This window comes from Scyliorhinus torazame, chromosome 4, assembly GCF_047496885.1.
Source record: "Scyliorhinus torazame isolate Kashiwa2021f chromosome 4, sScyTor2.1, whole genome shotgun sequence".
NCBI classification, from domain to species: Eukaryota; Metazoa; Chordata; class Chondrichthyes; order Carcharhiniformes; family Scyliorhinidae; genus Scyliorhinus; species Scyliorhinus torazame.
The window spans coordinates 38,784,013-38,799,363 of NC_092710.1; the positions used below are offsets into that span (position 1 = coordinate 38,784,013).

Here is a 15,351-nt window from a genome sequence, read left to right on the forward strand (position 1 = left end):
CTGCCCATTGCTTTCAGATTGGTCCCTGAAATGTTTGCGTTATGCTGATTTATTATCATTTTTTTGCTGATTTTGAGCTTTTAGGCGAGTTAAATCTGAATTCCGACATGATCAGTAATTGAATTTCATCCAGTCCCAATAAAGGATGCTCTTTGGATCTGTCCGGTGCTGATGTTCAGTTCACCCTCATTGTTATGTTCAAATAAGTTCCATCACATTTATATTTAAATACATTTCACTTTGTTTTCTTAATTCAAAGCCATTCTGCACTCTGTCCCCTGGGTTTCTGTGGCCATTAGCACCCGGTTTCCCTGGGTTTCTGTGGGTATGGCTCATCTTTCTTTCTCACTCCACAGTATAAATATTTCCCACTTACTCTGTCTGGTAGCTTTGACAAAGAGTCAATGGACTCGAAACGTTAGCTCTTTACTCTCCCTCTCGATGCTGCCAGACTTGCTGAGATTTTCCAGCATTTCCTCTTTCGTGTTTGTATTTCTGTTCACATGGAAAGTCAATTGGTCCCAACTTGCCCAAAAGCAGCAAAAGTTCCGCTGGGGCTCGAACCCAGGATCTGCTGCGTGTAAAGCAGACGTGATAACCACTACACCATGGAACCAGCTGGTGTCCGCTACACTCCTTATATGACTGGAGTTTGTGATTGTTCCATCGCTCCGGAACCTTTGTAAAGCGTCTCTTTGATGGGAATGGATCATCTGTCAACACCTGACTTGCTGTAAAACATGTTTGCGTGTCCCACAAAGTCGCGTTCAGCTGATTGTGCCCAATTTTTTCTCTTTGAGTCAGGCAATTCTCGAAAAAGACTCAAAATGAAAGACCATTTAATGAAATGAAAATGAAATGAAAATCGCTTCTTGTCACAAGTAAGTTTCAATGAAGTTACTGTGAAAAGCCCCTAGTCACCACATTCCGGCACCTGATCAGGGAGGCCGGTACAGCGCGGAAGTTGTGAGGCAAAGGGGAGGTTTCGCTTTTGTAAAGAACAGTTTTGAAGCAAGCGTGCTGGACGCAGCGAACCTTGAGTCAGAATGTTGAGTCATTGAGAGTCAGGAAGTGACTGTCCCCAACCCAACTGGGAATAACCTGTCTCCAGGAATGGGACTCGGTGGGTATAGTATCGGAGTGAAGCGCCAAAGCGCAGCACAGCTCTGAACTCGCCCTGAATCCAGAGGCGGAGCTGTTGATATGCTGTCCGGATTCAGAGAATGCCGCAGGGCAAAGGAAGCAGCGGTTTGTTCTGGAGGAGAGGCACAGCACAAGCAAAGGAAAGAGGGGCAACAATGGAGCGAGAGGAGCAACAGCGAAGCGGGAATGCGGTCACGACAGGCTGTATCACACACAGTCCAGATAGCTCAGTCGGTGGAGCATCAAACTTTTAATCTGAGGGTCCCGGGTTCAAGTCCCTGTTCGGGCAATCATTTTAGATCCCAATGATCGACGCTGCCTGAACTCATGGAGAGAATCCACTGGGAAAGATCCCATCGGCCCATTGTGCCTCTGCTACTCCTCAAACCCCTTTCTGTTCCAATCCCAGTTTCCAGCCAAAGACCTTCGCCTTTGCATTCCACTGGGTTCAAGGTTTCATCTATTCTCCTTTGTGTGAATAATACCATCATTACAAGGAGAAATCTCTGCCCATCGCTTTAAGATTGATCCCTGAAATATTTGCGTTATGCTGATTTATTATCATGTTTTTGCTGATTTTGAGCTTTTAGGCGAGTTGAATCTGAATTCTGACATGATTGCTCATTTGCTAGTGCAGTTGGGGAGGGTTTAAACTAATGTGGCAGGGGGATGGGACCCGATGATGGAAGTCAGTGGGGACGGAAACAAAAGGCAGGAAGGGAGAGTGTGTAAAGAATGACCAGAGAAAGCAGGGCAGAGAGCAGGGAAAGTCTACATTAAACTGCATTTTTTCAACGCAAGGGGCCTGACGGGCAAAGCGGATGAACTCAGGGCATGGATGGGCACATGGGACTGGGATATTATAGCTATGACTGAAACATGGCTAAGGGAGGGGCAGGACTGGCTGCTCAATGTTCCGTGGTACAGATGCTATAGAAAGGATAGAACAGGAGGTAAGAGAGGAGGGGAAGTGGCGTTTTTGATTAGGGAGAACATCACGGCAGTACTTAGAGGGGATATATCCGAGGGTTCGCCAACTGAGTCTATATGTGTGGAACTGAAAAATAAGAAGGGAGAGATCACCTTGATAGGACTGTACTACAGGCTCCCAAATAGTCAGCGGGAAATTGAGGAGCAAATATGTAAGGAGATTACAGATAGCTGCAAGAAAAATAGGGTGGTAATAGTAGGGGACTTAAACTCTCCCAACATTGACTGGGACAGCCATAGCATTAGGGGCTTGGATGGAGGGAAATTTGTTGAGTGTATTCAGGAGGAATTTCTCATTCAGCATGTGGATGGACCGACTAGAGAGGGGGCAAAACTTGACCTCGTCTTGAGAAATAAGGAAGGGCAAGTGACAGAAGTGTTAGTGAGGGATCACTTTGGGACAAGTGACCATAACTCCATTAGTTTTAAGATAGCTATGGAGAATGATAGGTCTGGCCCAAGAGTTACAATTCTTAATTGGGGCAAGGCCAATTTTGATGGTATCAGACAGGAACCTTCAGAGGTAGATTGGGAGAGGCTGTTGGCAGGCAAAGGGACGGCTGGTAAATGGGAGGCTTTTAAAAATGTGTTAACCAGGGTTCAGGGTAAGCACATTCCCTTTAGAGTGAAGGGAAAGGCTGGAAGAAGTAGGGAATCCTGGATGACTCGAGATACTGAGACTCTGGTCAAAAAAAAGAAGGAGGCATATGACGTACATAAACAACTGGGATCAAGTGGGTCCCTTGAAGAGTATAGAGATTGTCGAAATAGAGTTCAGGGGGAAATCAGGAGGGCAAAAAGGGGACATGAAATTGCTTTGGCAAATATTGCAAAGGAGAATCCAAAGAGCTTCTACAGATACATAAAGGGAAAATGAGTAACTAGGGACAGAGTTGGGCCTCTTAAGGATCAACAAGGGCATCTATATGCAGAGCCTCAATAGTTGGGTGAGATCCTGAATGAATATTTCTCATTGGTATTCACGGTTAGAGAAAGGCATGGATGTTGGGAAACTAAGGGAAATAATTAGTGATGTCTTGAGAAGTGTGCATATTACAGAGGAGGAGGTGCTGGAAGTCTTAAAGCGCATCAAGGTAGATAAATCCCCGGGACCTGATGAAATGTATCCCAGGATGTTTTGGGAGGCTAGGGAGGAAATTTCAGGTCCGCTAACAGAGATATTTGAATCATCGGCAGCCACAGGTAAGGTGCCTGAAGATTGGAGAGTAGCGAATGTTGTGCCCTTGTTTAAGAAGGGCAGCACGGAAAAGCCTGGGAACTACAGACCGGTGAGCCTAACGTCTGTAGTAGGAAAGTTGATCGAAGGTATTCTGAGATAAAGGATCTGCAAGCATTTAGAGAGGCAAGGACTGATTCGGGGCAGTCAGCATGGCTTTGTGCGTGGAAAATCATGTCTCACAAATTTGATTGAGTTTATTGATGGGGTGACCATGAAGGTTGATGAGGGCAGTGCAGTAGACGTTGTCTACATGGACTTTAGCAAAGCCTTTGACAAGGCACCGCATGGTAGGTTGTTGCAGAAGGTTAAAGCTCACGGGATCCAGGGTGAGGTTGCCAATTGGATTCAAAATTGGCTGGACGACAGAAGACAGAGGGTGGTTGTAGAGGGTTGCTTTTCAAACTGGAGGCCTGTGACCAGTGGTGTGCGTCAGGGATCGGTGCTGGGTCCACTGTTATTTGTGATTTATATTAATGATTTGGATGAGAATTTAGGAGGCATGGTAAGTAAGTTTGCAGATGATACCAAGATTGGTGGCACAGTGGAGAGTGAAGAAGGTAATCTAGGATTGCAACGGGATCTTGATCAATTAGGCCAGTGGGCCGACGAATGGCAGATGGAGTTTAATTTACATAAATGTGAGGTGATGCATTTTGGCAGATCGAATCAGGCCAGGACCTACTCAGTTAATGGTATGGCGTTGGGGAGAGTTACAGAACAAAGATATCTAGGAGTACAGGTTCATAGCTCCTTGAAGGTGGAGTCGCAGGTGGACAGGGTGGTGAAGAAGGCATTCGGCATGCTTGGTTTCATTGGTCAGAACATTGAATACAGGAGTTGGGACGTATTGTTGAAGTTGTACAAGACATTGGTACGGCCGCACTTGGGATACTGTATGCAGCTCAATGGTTAAAGCGTGGTGCGAATAACGCCAAGGTCGCGGGTTCGGTCCTCGTACGGGTCAACAATACAACGTCATCCCAAAGTGAACTGCTTGCCTCATATGTTTGCAGGCAACCAGTCCAATGTTACTGGGGCGGCATTATTACTGACCTGAAGCCGCGCAGAGTCCCTTTTATCTGCTTGACTCCTCTTGGATAATATCTGCCACTTTTTCATTATTTTACATTTCTGCGCCACAAACGTGTCGGTAACATGTTTCCAAAGTTTCCTAGTCTACAGCGGTGACAATTCACGTCGTTCTGAACAATGTCTTACCTCCAATTCCTGCAATTTTCAGGCAGATCTGCTCCAGGCAACTTTGGAAATAACCACGCAACATGTCAGACGTGCCCACCATTCAGGACTGGAGTGAATTTGGAAACGGCATGGTCACTCCAGCCAAAAACACATACTTGGCCGGTTAGCTCAGATGGTTAGAGCGTGGTGCTAATAACGCCAAGGTCGCGGATTCGATCTTGTACGAAGTAACCACAGCGTGAAATAATCTCCGCTTGTCCGGCAAGCTGTAGCGGCATTTTGACTCCGCTGCGACGGCGCAGAGTCCCCTTTAACTGCTTGGCGCCTCTTGGACATTATCTGCCACTTTTTCTGAGAAACTGTCGTTCTTTTACATTTCTGTGTCACAAATGTGTCCAACGTCTCCTAATCAACAGCGAACTCCTGCAGATGACAATTCACGTCGCTCTGAACTGTGCTTTACGTCTCCTTCATTGCAATATTTCAGGCTAATCTGCTCCAGGCAGCGTTGCAAACAGCCACGGTACGATGTCACATCAGCCTATCTTGAAATTGCGGCATTGAATAGATCAGCAGCGCTGTGCAGGAATTACTAACCTTCTTGCCAGTAATTTGGCTCAAATGCTGCCACCTTCAACAAACCGATTGCTTAACATGCAGTCGTTTGCTGGCTACGCCAAATACATTTGATGCTTCGAAATGTCTTTTTCAAAAATCTGCACTACTCATTTATAATGTGGTGCTTATTACACTGATGTGGAGATGCGGGCGTTGGTCTGGGGTGAGCACAGTAAGAAGTCTTACAACACCAGGTTAAAGTCCAACAGGTTTGTTCCGATGTCACTAGCTTCCGGAGCGCTGCTCCTTCCTCAGGTAATTACACTGAAACACGTCTGGAACGATCAAAATACCTTAAGGCGAGAAGTATACTTGTTTGCTAATCTATTGAGAGGCGACGCATGATCTCCCGGTTAATGTCCTTAGCTTGTAAATCCCCGAACCATTTACCCCAATTTAAAATTCAGCTGGCTCATCATCATTTCGTGCTGAAGCAGCAGCCGTCCATTCGGACTAATGTGAGCGCCTGTCCTGCAATTGCAAATAATCTGCATGATGTTGAGATGCTGGCGCTGGATACAGAAAGAAGTGTGACAGCAACAAGAAGTGTGACAGCAACAGGTGTATTTGAAATCACAAGCTTTGGCAGCGCCGTCCCTTCATCAGTTGAAGTGATGAAGGACCACTTTACCTGATGAAGGGACAGCGCTGCCAAAGCTTACGATTTCAAATCAACCTGTTGGACTTTAATATGGTGCTGTGAGACTTCTTACTGAATAATCCGCACTCACTTTATTGCGGCACGGTTACATTTCGACATTCCGCCAAAGTCTCCAGACAATCTAAATCCTGCTGTATCCTCCGAAAGTCCTCATCGCTATCCGCAATTCCACCAACCATTGTGACGTCTGCAAACTTACTAATCAGACCAGTTACATTTTCCTCCAAATCATTTATATATACTACAAAGAGCAAAGGTCCCAGCACTGATCCCTGTGGAACACCACAGCCCTCCAATTAGAAAAGCATCCCTCCATTGCTACTTTCTGACTTCTATGGCCTAGCCAGTTCTGTATTCACCTTGCCAGCTCACCCCTGATCCCGTGTGACTTTACCTTTTGTACTAGTCTACCATGAGGGACCTTGTCAAAGGCCTTACTGAAGTCCATATAGACAACATCTACTGCCCTACCTGCATCAATCATCTTAGTGACCTCCTCGAAAAACTTTATCAAGTTAGTGAGACACAACCTCCCCTTCACAAAACCGTGCTGCCTCTCACTAATACGTCCATTTGCTTCCAAATGGGTGTTGATCCTGCCTCGAAGAATTCTCTCCAGTAATTTCCCTACCACTGAAGTAAGGCTCACCGGCCTGTAGTTCCCGGGATTATCCTTGCTACCCTTCTTAAACAGAGGAACAACATTGGCTATTCTCCAGTCCTCCGGGACATCCCCTGAAGACAGCGAGGATCCAAAGATTTCTGTCAAGGCCTCAGCAATTTCCTCCCCAGCCTCCTTCAGTATTCTGGGGTAGATCCCATCAGGCCCTGGGGACTTATCTACCTTGATATTTTTTAAGACACCCAACACCTCGTCTTTTTGGATCACAATGTGACCCAGGCTATCAACACCCCCTTCTCCAGACTCAACATCAACCAATTCCTTCTCTTTGGTGAATACTGATGCAAAGTATTAATTTCGTACCTCGCCCATTTCCTCTGGCTCCACACATAGATTCCCTTGCCTATCCTTCAGTGGGCCAACCCTTTCCCTGGCTACCCTCTTGCTTTTTATGTACGTGTAAAATGCCTTGGGATTTTCCTTAACCCTATTTGCCAATGACTTTTCGTGACCCCTTCTAGCCCTCCTGACTCCTTGCTTCAGTTCCTTCTTACTTTCCTTATATTCCACGCAGGCTTCGTCTGTTCCCAGCCTTTTAGCCCTGACAAATGCCTCCTTTTTCTTTTTGACGAGGCCTACAATATCACTCGTCATCCAAGGTTCCCGAAAATTGCAGTATTTATCTTTCTTCCTCACAGGAACATGCCGGTCCTGTATTCCTTTCAACTGCCACTTGAAAGCCTCCCACATGTCAGATGTTGATTTGCCCTCAAACATCCGCCCCCAATCTATGTTCTTCAGTTCCCGCCTAATATTGTTATAATTAGCCTTCCCCCAATTTAGCACATTCATCCTCGGACCACTCTTATCCTTGTCCACCAGTACTTTAAAACTTACTGAATTGTGGTCACTGTTACCGAAATGCTCCCCTACTGAAACATCTACCACCTGGCCGGGCTCATTCCCCAATACCAGGTCCAGTACCGCCCCTTCCCTAGTTGGACTGTCTACATATTGTTTTAAGAAGCCCTCCTGGATGCTCCTTACAAACTCCGCCCCGTCTAAGCCCCTGGCACTAAGTGAGTCCCAGTCAATATTGGGGAAGTTGAAGTCTCCCATCACCACAACCCTGTTGTTTTTACTCTTTTCCAAAATCTGTCTACCTATCTGCTCCTCTATCTCCCGCTGGCTGTTGGGAGGCCTATAGTATACCCCCAACATTGTGACTGCACCCTTCTTATTCCTGATCGCTACCCATATAGCCTCACTGCCCTCTGAGGTGTCCTCTCGCAGTACAGCTGTGATATTTTCCCGAACAAGTAGCGCAACTCCACCTCCCCTTTTACATCCCCCTCTATCCCGCCTGAAACATCTAAATCCTGGAACGTTTAGCTGCTAATCCTGCCCTTCCCTCAACCAGGTCTCTGTAATGGCAACAACATCATAGTTCCAAGTACTAATCCAAGCTCTAAGTTCATCTGCCTGACCCGTAATGCTCCTTGCATTAAAACATATGCACTTCAGGCCACCAGGCCCGCTGTGTTCAGCAACTTCTCCCCGTCTGCTCTGCCTCAGAGCCACACTGTCCCTATTCCCTAGTTCTCCCTCAATGCTCTCACCTTCTGACCTATTGCTCCCGTGCCCATCCCCCTGCCATACTAGTTTAAACCCTTCTGTGTGACACTAGCAAACCTCGCGGCCAGGATATTTATGCCTCTCCGGGTTAGATGCAACCCGTCCTTCTTATACAGGTCATATCTGCCCCGGAAGAGCTCCCAGTGGTCCAGATAATGGAAACCCTCCCTCCTACACCAGCTGTTTAGCCACGTGTTTATCTGCTCTATCTTCCTATTTCTAGCCTCACTGGCACGTGGCACAGGGAGTAATCCCGAGATTACAACCCTCGAGGTCCTGTCTTTTAACTTTCTGCCTAGCTCCCTGAACTCCTGCTGCAGGACCTCATGCCCCTTCCTGCCTATGTCGTTAGTACCAATATGTACAACGACCTCTGCCTGTTTGCCCTCCCCCTTCAGGATGCCCTCTACCCGTTCGGAGACATCCTGGACCCTGGCACCAGGGAGGCAACATACCATCCTGGAGTCTCTTTCACGTCCACAGAAGCGCGTATCTGTGTCCCTGACTATAGAGTCCCCTATTACTATTCTGCGCTTTGACCCTCCCTTCTGAACATCAGAGCCAGCCGTGGTGCCACTGCTCTGGCTGCTGCTGTTTTCCCCAGATAGGCTATCCCCCCCCCCCCCCCGACAGTATCAAAAGGGGTATATCTGTTCGAGAGGGGGACAACCACAGGGGATTCCTGCACTGACTGCCTGCCCTTTCTGGTGGTCACCCATTTCTCTGCCTGCACCTTGGGTGTGACCACATTTACATAACTGCGATCTATGACGCTTTCCGCCACCTGCATGCTCCTAAGTGCATCCAATTGCTGCTCCAACCGAACCATGCGGTCTGTGAGGAGCTCCAGTTGGGTGCACTTTCTGCAGATGAAGCCACCCGGGACGCTGGAAGCCTCCCGGACCTGCCACATCTCACAGTCAGAGCACAGCACCCCTCTAACTGACATTGCGTCAATTAATTAAAATTAAAATTTGTCTTTTTTTTAAAAAATATTTTTTTTAAATTTCAAAGTTACTGTCAACTATCTGTTTCCTAGCACTAGATTTCTAATAGAAATGCGATAGCTAACTATAGTACTCTCCGATCTCTGGCTTAGATATCCCTCTAAATTATAATTAAGTTATTATGTTTAATTAGTTACCAAATACTCAATTTTTTTTTTAAAATTTAGGGTAGAATCCCAACCAGCCACTCTGGCCACAGCTTTTCTGTGATGTCACTTCAGTTTCCCCCCCCCCCCGACACACACAATTTGAAAAAAGATATAAAAGTAAAAATAAGTAAAAATCACTTACTTCCCTTCTTACCTTCTGAGTGTCTTAGATGTTCTCAGGTTCTCTCGCTGACAGAGACTGCTCCTCCACCTCCGAACCTTGACCTGCACAATGCTAATAATATAATAATAATATAATATGGCACTTACTTTACACCAATGGGTCTTATTATTAGGGTAAAGGAGGAGGGCGGGTGGGAGAAACTACACGTGTAGTGTCTCGGGTTTCCTCTCCACCAGAATTAATTGGATGGGGGGGGGGCTTCCCAGAGGTCCGCGGGTCGAACTTCCGGTTCCCGCCTTATAGAAAAACAAATAAAACAGAAAAGAACAGACAGGGGACCAGGTAAGGCTTTTTAAAGTCGCTACTCACCTCCCAGAGGGCCCCTGCGCACCGCTGCCGCCGAAATCCAAAGGGCTGCTCCTGTAAAGGTAAGTGGTTTTAAACCCCTCAAACCCCTGTCTGTTCCAATCCCAGTTTCCAGCCAAGGATCGGCGCCTTTGCATTCCACGGGGTTCAAGGTTTCAACTATTCTCCTTTGTGTGAATAATACCATCATTACAAGGAGAAGTCTCTGCACATCGCTTTAAGATTGATCCCTGAAATATTTGCGTTATGCTGATTTATTATCATTTTTTTTGCTGATTTTGAGCTTTTAGGCGCGTTGAACCTGAATTCTGACAGGATTGCTAGTTTGCTAGTGCAGTTGGGGAGGGTTTAAACTAATGTGGCAGGGGGATGGGAACCGATTTAGGAAGTCAGTGGGGACGGAAACAAAAGGCAGGAAGGGAAATTGTGTAAAGCATGACCAGAGAAAGCAGGGCAGAGAGCAGGTAAAATCTACATGAAACTGCATTTATTTCAATGCAAGGGGCCTGATGGGCAAAGCGGATGAACTCAGGGCATGGATGGGCACATGGGACTGGGATATTATAGCTATGACTGAAACATGCGTAAGGGAGGGGCAGGACTGGCAGCTCAATGTTCCGGGGTACAGATGCTGTAGAAAGGATAGAACAGGAGGTAAGAGGAGGGGGAGTGGCGTTTTTGATTAGGGAGAACATCACGGCAGTACTTAGAGGGGATATATCCGAGTGTTCGCCCACTGAGTCTAGATGGGTGGAACTGAAAAATAAGAAGGGAGAGATCACCTTGATAGGACTGTACTATAGGCTCCCAAATAATCAGCGGGAAATTGAGGTCCAAATATGTAAGGAGATAGCTGCAAGAAAAATAGGGCAGTAATAGTAGGGGACTTTAACTTCCCCAACATTGACTGGGACAGCCAAAGCATTAGGGGCTTGGATGGAGGGAAATTTGTTGAGTGTATTCAGGAGGAATTTCTCATTCAGTATGTGGATGGACCGACTAGAGAGGGGGCAAAGCTTGACCTCGTCTTGGGAAATATGGAAGGGCAAGTGACAGAAGTGTTAGTGAGGGGTCACTTTGGGACAAGTGACCATAACTCCATTAGTTTTAAGATAGCCATGGAGAATGATAGGTCTGGCCCAAGAGTTAAAATTCTTAATTGGGGCAAGGCCAATTTGGATGTGATCAGACAGGAACTTTCAGAGGTAGATTGGGAGAGACTGTTGGCAGGCAAAGGGACGGCTGGTAAATGGGAGGCTTTTAAAAATGTGTTCACCAGGGTTCAGGGTAAGCACATTCCCTTTAGAGTGAAGGGCAAGGCTGGTAGAAGTAGGGAACCCTGGATTACTCGAGATATTGAGACTCTCAAAAGGAGAAGGAGGCATATGACGTACATAAACAACTGGGATCAAGTGGATCCCTTGAAGAGTATAGAGATTGTCGAAATAGAGTTAAGAGGGAAATCAGGAGGGCAAAACGGGGACATGAAATTGCTTTGGCAAATAATGCAAAGTAGAATCCAAAGAGCTTCTACAGATACATAAAGGGAAAAAGAGTAACTAGGGACAGAGTAGGGCCTCTTAAGGATCAACAAGGGCATCTATGTGCAGAGCCACAAGATTTGGGTGAGAACCTGAATGAATATTTCTCATCAGTATTCACGGTGGAGAAAGGCATGGATGTTAGGAAACTAAGGGAAATAAATAGTGATGTCTTGAGAAGTGTGCATATTACAGAGGAGGAGGTGCTGGATGCCTTAAAGCGCATCAAGGTAGATAAATCCCCGGGACCTGATGAAATGTATCCCAGGATGTTGTGGGAGGCTCGGGAGGAAATTGCGGGTCCCCTAACAGAGATATTTGATTCATCGGCAGCCACAGGTGAGGTGCCTGAAGATTGGAGAGTAGCGAATGTTGTGCCCTTGTTTAAGAAGGGCAGCAGGAAAAGCCTGGGAACTACAGACCGGTGAGCCTAACGTCTGTAGTAGGAAAGTTGCTAGAAGGTATTCTTGGAGACAGGATCTACAAGCATTTAGAGAGGCAAGGACTGATTCGGGGCAGTCAGCATGGCTTTGTGCGTGGAAAATCATGTCTCACAAATTTGATTGAGTTTATTGTGGGGGTGAACAAGAAGGTAGATGAGTGCAGTGCAGTAGACGTTGTCTACATGGACTTTAGCAAAGCCTTTGACAAGGTACCGCATGGTAGGTTGTTGCAGAAGGTTAAAGCTCACGGGATCCAGGGTGAGGTTGCCAATTGGATTCAAAATTGGCTGGACGACAGAAGACAGAGGGTGGTTGTAGAGGGTTGTTTTTCAAACTGGAGGCCTGTGACCAGTGGTGTGCCTCAGGGATCGGTGCTGGGTCCACTGTTATTTGTGATTTATATTAATGATTTGGATGAGAATTTAGGAGGCCTGGTTAGTAAGTTTGCAGATGACACCAAGATTGGTGGCACAGTGGATAGTGAAGAAGGGTATCTAGGATTGCAACGGGATCTTGATCAATTAGGCCAGTGGGCCGACGAATGGCAGATGGAGTTTAATTTAGATAAATGTGAGGTGATGCATTTTGGCAGATCGAATCAGGCCAGGACCTACTCAGTTAATGGTATGGCGTTGGGGAGAGTTACAGAACAAAGAGATCTAGGAGTACAGGTTCATAGCTCCTTGAAGGTGGAGTCGCAGGTGGACAGGGTGGTGAAGAAGGCATTGGGCATGCTTGGTTTCATTGGTCAGAACATTGAATACAGGAGTTGGGACGTCTTGTTGAAGTTGTACAAGAAATTGGTACGGCCACACTTGGAATACTGTGTGCAGTTCTGGTCACCCTATTATAGAAAGGATATTATTAAACTAGAAAGAGTGCAGAAAAGATTTACTAGGATGTTACCGGGACTTGATGGTTTGAGTTATAGGGAGAGGCTGGATAGACTGGGACTTTTTTCCCTGGAGCGTAGGAGACTTAGGGGTGATCTTATAGAGGTCTATAAAATAATGAGGGGCATAGATAAGGTAGATAGTCAACATATTTTCCCAAAGGTAGGGGAGTCTAAAACTAGAGGGCATAGGTTTAAGGTGAGAGGGGAGAGATTCAGAAGGGCCCAGAGGGGCAATTTCTTCACTCAGAGGGCAGTGAGTGTCTGGAATGTGCTGCCAGAGGTAGTAGTAGAGGCGGGTACAATTGTGTCTTTTAAAAAGCATTTAGATAGTTACATGGGCAAGATGGGTATAGAGGGTTATGGGCCAAGTGCGGGCAACTGGGACTAGCTTAATGGTAAAAGCTGGGCGGCATGGACTGGTTGGGCCGAAGGGCCTGTTTCCATGATGTAAACTTCTATGATTCTATGATTCTATGATCAGAAATTGAATTTCATCCAGTCCCAATAAAGGATGCACTTTGGATCTGTCCATCGCTGCTGTTCAGTTAAACCTCATTGTTATATTCCATCACATTTATATTTAAATACATTTCAATTTGTTTTCTTCATTCAAAGCCATTCTGCACTCTGTCCTCTGGGTTTCTGTTGCCATGAGCACCCGGTTTCCCTGGGTTTCTGTGGCTCTGGCTCATCTTTCTTTCTCACTCCACAGTAGAAATATTTCCCACTTTCTCTGTCTGTTAGCTTTCACAAAGAGTCATCGGACTCGAAACGTTAGCTCTTTGCTCTGCCTTCTCGATGCTGCCAGACTTGCTGAGATTTTCCAGCATTTCCTCTTTCGTGATTATCTTTCTGTTCACATGGAAATTCAATTGGTCACAACTGGTCCAAAAGCAGCAATGGTTCCATTGGGGCTCGAAAGCAGGACCAGCTGCGTGTAAAGCGGACGTGATAACCACTATACTATTGAACCAGCTGGCGGCAGCTACGCTCCTTATATGACTGGAGTTTGTGAATGTTCCATCGATCCGGAACCTTTGTAAAGCGTCTATTTGATGGGAATGGATCAGCTGTCCAACACCTGACTTGCTGTATAACATGTTTGCGTGTCCACAAAGTCACGTTCAGCTGATTGTGCCCAATGTTTTCTCTTTGAATCAGGCAATTCTCGAAAAAGACTTAAAATGAAAGAGCGTTTAATTAAATGAAAATCGCTCATTGTCACAAGTAGGCTTCAATGAAGTTACTGTGAAAAGCCCCTTTTCACCACATTCCGGCACCTGTTCGGGGAGGCCGGTACGGCGCGGAAGTTTTTTGGCAAAGGGGAGGTTTCGCTTTTGTAAGGAACAGTTTTGAAGCAAGCGTGCTGGACGCAGCGCACCTTGAGTCAGAATGTTGAGTCATTGAGAGTCAGGAAGTGACTGTCCCAAATCTAACTGGGAATAAGAGTCAACGGACTCGAAACGTTAGCTCTTTACTCTCCCTCCAGATGCTGCCAAACTTGCTGAGATTTTCCAGCATTTCCTCTTTCGTGGTTGTATTTCTGTTCACATGGAAATTCAATTGGTCATATCTTGTCCAAAAGCAGTAATGGCTCCACTGGGGCTCAAACACAGGACCTGCGGCGTTTCAAGCAGACGTGATAACCACTACTCCATGGAACCATCTGGTGGCAGCTACACTCCTTATATGACTGGATTTTGTGATTGTTCCATCGCTCCGGAACCTTTGTAAAGCGTCTATTTGATGGATATGGATCAGCTGTCAACACCTGACTTGCTGGATAACATGTTTGCGTGTCCCACAAAGTCGCGTTCAGCTGATTGTGCACAAATTTTCTCTTTGAGTCAGGGAATTTTCGAAAAAGACTTAAAATGAAAGAGCGTTTAACGAAATGACAATCGCTTATTGTCACGAGTCGGCTTCAATGAAGTTACTGTGAAAAGCCCCTAGTCACCACATTCCGGCACTTGTGTGAATAATACCATCATTACAAGCAGAAATCTCTGCTCATCGCTTTCAGATTGACCCCTCAAATATTTGCGTTATGCTGATTTATTATCATTTTTTTGCTGATTTTGAGTTTTTAGGCGAGTTGAATCTGAATTCCGACATGATCAGAAATTGAATTTCATCCAGTCCCAATAAAGGATGCTCTTTGGATCTGTCCGTTGCAGCTGTTCAGTTAAACCTCATTGTTATGTTCCAATAAATTCCATCACATTTATATTTAAATACATTTCACTTTGTGTTCTTAATTCAAAGCCATTCTGCTCTCTGTCCCCTGGGTTTCTGTGGCTATTAGCACCCGGTTTCCCTGGGTATCTGTGGCTATGGCTCATCTTTCTTTCTCACTCCACAGTATAAATATTTCCCGCTTCCTCTGTCTGTTCGCTTTGTCAAAGAGTCTTGGAGCTCGAAACGTTACCTCTTTGCTCTTCCTACAGATGCTGCCAGACTTTCTGAGATTTTCCAGCATTTTGTCTTTCGTGATTTTATTTCTATTCACATGGAAATTCAATTGGTCACAACTTGTCCAAAAGCAGCAACGATACCACTGGAGGTCGAACCAGGGACTTTCTGCGTGTAATGCTTACGTGATAACCACTACACCACGGAACCAACGAGCTTCCCACCTGGCTGTTTATATGACTGGAGTAAGGATTCGAGTCCCAGTTGGACCTATGTTAATTTTAGAGCACAGATAGCTCAGTCGG

General features: G+C 46.0%; 1 non-coding gene across 1 annotated transcript; it reads right to left on the reverse strand.

The window, feature by feature from the left end:
* Positions 1–543: 543 nt before the first annotated feature.
* trnav-uac (transfer RNA valine (anticodon UAC)) lies at positions 544–616 on the reverse strand. Its single transcript has one exon. It is a non-coding gene; the product is annotated as a tRNA-Val (tRNA).
* Between the last annotated feature and the right edge of the window lie 14,735 nt (positions 617–15,351).